The sequence below is a fragment of the Loxodonta africana genome, chromosome 27 (assembly GCF_030014295.1).
Source record: "Loxodonta africana isolate mLoxAfr1 chromosome 27, mLoxAfr1.hap2, whole genome shotgun sequence".
Taxonomy (NCBI): Eukaryota; Metazoa; Chordata; class Mammalia; order Proboscidea; family Elephantidae; genus Loxodonta; species Loxodonta africana.
Window position 1 is genome coordinate 22,932,457 of NC_087368.1, and position 7,832 is coordinate 22,940,288.

General features: G+C 47.8%; 1 long non-coding RNA gene across 1 annotated transcript; it reads right to left on the reverse strand.

Moving 5' to 3' along the window:
• Nucleotides 1-1,422: 1,422 nt before the first annotated feature.
• On the reverse strand, nt 1,423-7,321 carry LOC135228760 (uncharacterized). The gene is made up of 4 exons (XR_010319587.1): nt 7,287-7,321; nt 5,040-5,181; nt 4,022-4,129; nt 1,423-2,756 (listed from the first exon to the last, which is right to left on the reverse strand). It is a non-coding gene; the product is annotated as an uncharacterized LOC135228760 (long non-coding RNA).
• Nucleotides 7,322-7,832: the final 511 nt, after the last annotated feature.

A 7,832-nucleotide genomic window follows, 5' to 3' on the forward strand; every position in this document is an offset into this window, starting at 1 on the left:
TGCCAAAAAACACAGCAATCAAAATAAATAATATTTTAAAAAATCAAAATTAATAATATGTTATATTAATAGAGTAAAAATAATTAGTAATAAAAAAATGACAAACAAAATAATAAAAAATCTAAAAGATAGACTCAATCTGGTCCTGAGTGCCTTTTCAAGACCTTTCCCCAATTCTGGCAATTCTGATCGAGTCGAATTCCTTCACACTTGAGGTACTAGATGCAAATACCCTGGGAATGAATGCGTTACATTGCAAGTTTTTCAAGTAATTCTTCAAGGGAAGTCATGAAGGAATTCGGCTCAATCAGAATTGCCAGAATTGAGGAAAGGGCTCGCAAAAGAATTTGTCGAGACTGAGCCCGTCTCTATTTCAATTTTTTAACATTTTATTCATCGTGGATTTTTATGTTAATTTTGACTTTTTTTAAATGTTATTTTGGTTACTGAGTCATTTGGCAACCTCTAAAATTTGGTTTACATTTAACACAGGACCAAGAAACCAGTGAAGATGAAGTATTGTTAAAACCAGAAGAACAACCCTAATATGAAGTTTCAAATGGTGCCACAGGAAGGTAGGAAGATACCTGAGGGCAACTACCTAAGGTGTGAGAGTCTGCTCTGTGGAAGGCTCGCAGAAAGGGCTTTGTACGCCCTTGCAAAATAGTTCTGTGAGGTAATATGCTGGTGTCTCAGAGAAGTTCAGTAAATTGCCCAAGGCCAAACAGCTAGCAAGCCGTGAGCCAGCATTTGAATCTGATTTTTCTATTTATCGCAAAGCCCTGGGCAACAGTCTCTTTCTTGCAGCAAATCAGGGGCAGACAGGAGATAGCACCGAGGTGGTGAATAGACTACTCGATATGTATAATGAAGTTTCATTTTATTGCTTTTAAATACAGATTAAAAACCAAAGGGAACAAGTGAGTTCTTCAGGAGTAAATAATGGATAAAAGAATTATGCATCAGTATCTTAATTTTTTCGATTTTACTGAGGTATAATTCTAATATGTTAACTGTATATATTTAAGGATAAAATGTGGTCAGTTTTGGCATACGTATACACCCTCGACACGATCATCATATCAAGATAACATTTTCATCACCCCCAAATGTTTCCTTGTGCCTTTTGTAATCCATCCTTCCTTCCACCCCTGTCTCCAGGCAACAACCACTCTGCTTTCTGTCACTATGGATTTTTTTTTTTGTTTTTTGCAGTTTCTTAACCAAACCTGTTGCCACGGAGTTGATTCCAATTCATGCTGACCCCATGTGTGTCCGAGTAGACCTGTGCTCCATAGAGTTCTCAATGGCTGCTTTTTTGGAAGTAGATTGCCCGGTCTTTCTTCTGAGGTACCTCTGGGTGGACTCAAACCTCCAACCTTTCAGGTAGCAGATGAGCATGTTAACAGTTTGCGCCACCCAGAGATTTTGCATTTTCTAGTATTTAATAGAAATGAATAGCATGTACCTCTTTTTGTTTGGTTCCTCTCGCTCAGCATAAACATTTTGAGACTGATCCATGGTGGTCCACGTATCCACAGCTCATTCTTTTTTTATTGCTGAGTGTGAATTCCATTGTGTGGGTCTATCAGAATTTGTTAATCCATTTGCCTCCTGGTGATTATTGGTTCTAGTATCTTCATTTTTTATGTATACATAGCACATTCTTAGGTACTTGCACCAGCTTAAATACAGTGTGTTCTCCCTCAACTCCTGATTATCTTTATATGGCAAAGGCAATGCTTTGGGTCACCAAACCCTGCTTCATGTTCATCCTTACTGAGAACACAGAAAATGTACTTCTCAGATAGGTAGGCCACATGACTAGATTTGGCCAATACAACATGGACAGAAGTGGTGTCACTTCTCTGGGGAGGCAGTAGAAAAACACCGCTCAGTTCTTCAGTCTCTCTCTTGGCCCTTTTGGCAATGAGAGTAGAGGTCGTAATTGAGTCGTTGGAACCACTGGCTCAAAACGAGCGGGGCCACTGAGTCACGGAATGGCAGCAGCTGCCTTGGAGAGTCACTTGACTCACTGTTGGGTAACAGCCCAGCGGCAGCTGAACCCAAGGTCAGCCGCATCTCCAAGAGACCGAAGAAAGACTCCAGAACCAGCAATCACGACATACGGTTTATTTGGGAAGCTTACTTACAGGACCATGGCCCAGGGAGGTGGCTGGACCAGTTTAGCGCTCTGCAACCACCTAGCAAGGGACACAAGCTTATATACCATTCCAGCTGGGACCAAAGCTCATTGTTTTCCTCCCACTTCCTTGGGCAGGCAGTGTTCCCAGGGACTTCACGTCTAGGCCCAGATGTTTTCTTTCTTGTTGCTAAGGCATTCCTCAGCCTTGGCCACTGGCCCAGTCATGCCACTCCCAGCATTGTACCTTAGCCTGAGCCCATCCTGAATTCATCCCAGCATGCTTCAGGGAAGAGCAAAGCTGATTCCATTAGGGAGGGGATGCATATAGCTGAACAGCATTACCCTACACTCCACCCCTGCATACCCTCCTAATGTCCTTACAATCTTACCACCCCCTCTTCCGCAATAGCCCTCGGACTTGTTATGCAGAGGAGCATTGCAAAACCAGACCACATACTCAGTATAACCAGCAACACAGGAAAAGACATAGTAATAAGAGTCCCAGTATCACCCAGAAGCCTGTCTGCCAGGTGGACCGGAGGGATTGCAGCCAGCTGGAGGCAGGGTCAGTGGTGTCATGTTTGGTAGAAGTGATGTGTTGCTGCCAGTCCTGCAGAGACAAAGACACATTTTTAGAGGCATCAGGGCTATACAGGCAACATTCAGTTTTTATCATGGCCCAGATGCCACCCTGGTGGCAATCAGGATATCAAGGGCCATCCTACTCTGAAGCACAACCTTCAGTATTTATTGAGTCTCCTCATTCAGAAGGGTGATAGCCCACCTGGTGTCGTTAAGTGCAGCTGTGTTGTGTCTGGCTAACACCTCTACCTGCCACTCCACATCTATAGTGGTGGCCTGGGGCAAGAACAGGGACAAGGGGCAAAACCACCATGATGTATGCTGGTATCTGTGCTGAGCTGTTAGTTTGCCAGTTGCTGGGAATACTGGGGAGGATGGTGTAAATTTTTTTTTTTTTATGTACAGCCACTCCCAGGTACAGCACCCCACTCAGTTGTAGGGCAGTTACAGCCACCCATGCAAGCCACATGTCCAAAGCCACCCCTTGGTTGATGGGTATACCCTTGCCTATAGGCTTTGCTTTTGCTTCCCCAACCAACTACTGGCAACAACTAGCAGGGTTCTAGTACACTGTTGTAGGGGGTCCAACCCATCACTCGGAGGGGATGAGAGGAATTAGTTCCTTTCCAACGCCCTCAGTGAAGGGGAACTTGGCCCTTGATAAAGACTTGCTTCCACTTGCAGTAGGGCATTATACACTGCGCATGACTGTTTCTCCAACATGCTGTACCTCTCTTTTGCTCCTCGCCACAACTGGACCCAAAATCCCAGTGGCGCTCTCTTGTTGCTTTGCCATTGCCACAGGTCCCACTCACACCCCTTAGAGTAACAGGCTATGTCCAGTTTGCACGGCTGACCCTGGATTCACAATCCTATAGCCTGTATTCGCTTTACAGCAACCTTCACCTGCTGGAAGGCCTCCTCTTCCTTTGTCTTTCAGTCCCACACCTCTCCTTTCTTCATACTCTGTGTGTCTGTCTCTCTTCTCTTACGGGCGCTGTCTTCTTCTCACACCCTCACTTTTCCAGAACTCACCCCAGTTTCACCTGTCTCTCTCTCTCTTCCGCTCTAGCCCCCCATATCACTTTCTCATCCAATCTTTTTGTTTCTCCTTCAACCTCACTTCTTTTTTCACTAACCTATATAGGGACCATAGGATTTGGGCTAAACGGGGTGTGAAGGGGTGCTAGTACCCCAGGAACCCGACAATTGCCTGTAGTTGCTTCACAGTTTCTGGGCATGGGTAGGCTTGGACTTTATCTATCACCACTTCAGACATGGCTTGTGTCTTACCTGACCAGATAACACCAAAGTACTTGACCACCAGACCAGGCCCCTGCGTTTTTCCCTTGTTCATTGCCCATCCCAGAGACTGGAGGTACGTGACTCACCAGCTACAGTCTGTAAAGAAGCAAATGAGTCAGAGGTCAGCATGACATCATCAGTATAATGGAATCCAGCCCCCTCAGCAGGGGAAATCCACCGCTTGAGGTCAGTGGCAACCATGCCATGGCATACGGTGTGGCTACCCAGGTATCCTTGCGGAAGCACGGTGAAAGTCCACTGCCTCACCTCCCAACTGAAAGCAAACTGATCCTGGCTGTCTGAGTGTAGTGGAATGCTAAAGAGAGCATTAGCCAAGGGGTAAGTGCCCAATGCCTCCCTCATTTGCCCCATCATCTGTGCTATGTTGGGTATAGCTGCAAACAATGGGGGAGTCACCTTATTCAATTCCCAGTAGTTTACTGTCATTCTCCAGGAGCCGTCCGCCTTGTGCATTGGCCAGACAGGACTACTGAAGGGGCTCTTGGCTGGTCTCAGAATCCCCACTGGGTGTAGCTCCTGCACGGCTTCAGTGATTTCTCGGTGCCCACCAGGGAGGCAGTACTGCTTAAGGGCCATGACCCGAGCTGGGAAGTGCAACTGCACAGGGGACCATTTAGCATTACCTTGCACTACAGTTTTTACAGCTCCAGAACTCACCGGAGGTCTGCAGCTCCAGCCCCAACAAGATATCTCTGCCCAGAATGTATTCTGGTGTGGGGGCCATGTACACTTGGTGGGCCTTTGGAGATAGCTTTCCAATCTGCAGCACTAGTTTAATTTGGCACACCGTGATAGCCCCACCCCCGTACCCATCAATAGCTGTTAGTGGCCCTTTAAGCCTATTTGGGTTATCATACATCAGGTTGCATTCTGCTCCGCTGTCCACTAAAGTCAAAACATGTTGCTTGTTAATGGGGGTCCAGTGTATGATCATTTCAGCATGTGGCCTTTGATCCCCTGTCACCCAGCAGAGGGCTTTGTGTACCTGCGGTGCACCTTGGCCACACCGCTGGTTGAGGGGTGAGGGAGACTCCCACCCCTCGGTGGGGGAGGCCTTAGGCTTGTCCTCCTCTCGTGGGCTCTGGTCAGTGCCTTTGTGGAACCCAGATCTTTTGTCAGGAACAATTCTAAACCAAAGAAACACATTTTATAAAACAGTTAGTTTGATCAAACATACGGCACAAATAAGAAATGCCCTTGGAGGGAACTGCTGCGTTGAGACCCCAGACTGCTTGTCTGAGAGACGTGGTTCAGCCGGGGGTTGTCTTGTCCCCTCCCATCAGCCATTTAAACCTGTCCATTGAAGTGCTCAATTGCCCCTATGTTTTGGGGTGATAAACAGTGTGAAGAATTCATTCAAGATCCAGTAGAGGTCTCTGTATAGGATAAAAAGCCCAGATACGATTGACCTGCTGAGAACACCCTGGCCTGTTGGCTCGGGAAGCTGTCCCTGCACAGGTTTTAGGCTTGGCCAGGGTCTCGTAGTAGGTGGGTCAGCTTTCCTGTGCCATCCAGCGTTTTCTGATGACAGTGGCAGTCTATGCGTGTAGGCCCAGTCTAGGATGGTGTGTGAATCTCCAAGGATGGTCCTCTCTTAAATCCAGGAGGTGGTCGATTGCACATTTCTTTGCTCTGGAGCAGATAATGCTTCAGCCTCTGCAGTCAGCTGGTTAAGACTGGTCTGCTCCTTGACTATATTCCACTCAGCATAGAGGCTTTTCTGATGACTATCCACACACGTAACAAAAGCTTCTCAGGAGCAGAACTGATTTTGTTTTTTTTGTCCAGATGTCTCATCTCTATAGGGGCTTGCATTATACATCAGTCTGAGGGTTGTCAGTGGCCAGACTGAGCAGCCAGGCTGTTAGCTATAGCCCACGTCACAGTTCCCTTGTGCCCCTCTAAAAACGGCCCTAACTGCAGCAATTCCCATCAGGACTTGGAGGCAAAAGTTTACAAAGGTGTGCATTAATACCTCAACATCATCAGTACATGCAATAAGGATTTGTAGGGGCCCCACGGGACTTATCCATAGTCAGGCTGGGGCAAGTGTCTCAATGATAGTGACTTCAGACCCAAAGTATACCTCACTGGACTTTAATTGTAACACAAGGTCTTTGCTCCTCTCTGGTGACAGAGAAATTAGGCTTGATCCTCAACCTTAATTATTTCTGAAAGAAGATCTGGGAAAAGTTGACAGAGCCCTCACTCGTTTGTGGGGCCATGCCTCCACCACACCAAGTGCAAGCATGGGTCCAGCCCAGTTGCCTAGTAACCTGGAGGTGGGCCCCCCTCTTAGTTTTTCCCTTACCATTTCAGCTGCAGCTAGCTTGCTTTTCAGTTAACTTGGCAGAAGCAGCCATCAGAGAATTCTGAGGTCTCTTCAGGGTCGCTCAACACAAGCTATCTTGAAGGGCTTTTTACTCCCTTTTTTTCCCTCTTTCTTCCTTGCTGTTTTAACTCTTGCTTTGCACTGGGTGTTACAGGGTGTTCTCAGAGCTAGGGAACCTGTTTAGCCCCTCCAACTAGCTCCAGTCCCATGCTCTACTGATTGAGCTAGCTGAGGTTCGCTGGCCACCCTGGGATTTCTCCCACAGAAAAGCATACGGGCCAGACCTCCCCACATAGAGGTTGCCGTCCACCCCAGGGTTTCCCCCAAAGACGCCTCTTGCTTCCGCAAACGGGGCACTAATGTTTCAGTGGAGGAGGAATGTGCTGCGTGCAAACCCTCCAGTTGCAGCTCTGCTTCCAGCTGCCTAATTAGGGCCCTAGCGGCTGGCCCCACATCGGACGCCCCCTCAGTGCTGCCAGTGGAAGCCACCCCACACAAGCCGCCTCAGCATGGCAATCTGGCTTTCGCTTTGGGGCCTCCGGCTGACACAGCATATCTTCAATGCCCTTAGGCGTTTTGGGGGCATCCCCATACTAACACGGTGGGCTCCAGCTGTCCAAGATAGCTGCAACCCCCCCTCCACATGGAGGACAGGGGCCACCTAACCCCCCCCCCACGTGGAGGACAGGGGCCATCCCGGGATTCCTCCCACTAAGGTCCCTCTCCCCACCATATGTCCAGAGCTCAGGGAGGTTTCCTCAGTCTCCTGGCTGGCTCACCAATTGTTGGGTAACAACCCAGCAGCAGCTGAACCCAAAGTCAGCCGCATCTCCAAGAGACCAAAGAAAGACTCCAGAACCAGCAATCATGACAAATGGTTTATTTGGGAAGCTTACTTACAAGACCACGGCCCACGGCAGCGGCTGGACCAGTTTAGCACTCCACAACCACCTAGCAAGGGACACAAGCTTATATACCATTCCAGCTGGGGACAAAGCTCATTGTTCTTCTCCCACTTCCTTGGGCAGTGTTCCAGGAACTTCATGTCCAGGCCCAGATGTTTTCCTTCCTGTTGCTAAGGCATTCCTTGACCTTGGCCACTGGCCCAGTCATGCCACTCCCAGCATAGTACTTTAGCCTGAGTCCGTCCTGAATTCATCCCCAGCATGCTTCGGGGAAGAGCAAAGCTGATTCCATTAGGGAGGGGATGCATATAGCTGAATAGCTTTACCCTATACTCACAGTGGAGTTTGTGTCCATTAGAAGTGACCTTTTCTGTGATTTGGGGCTGTTTGTTACTGCAGCACAAGCCTAGCCCCTCCTGACTAACACACTTTAACTTAGCAAACCCTCTTTCTCTCTTTCTCTCTCTCTTTTTTTTTTTTTTATTGTGCTTTAGGTGAAAGTTTACAGAGCAAATCAGTTTCTTGTTAAACAATTAATACA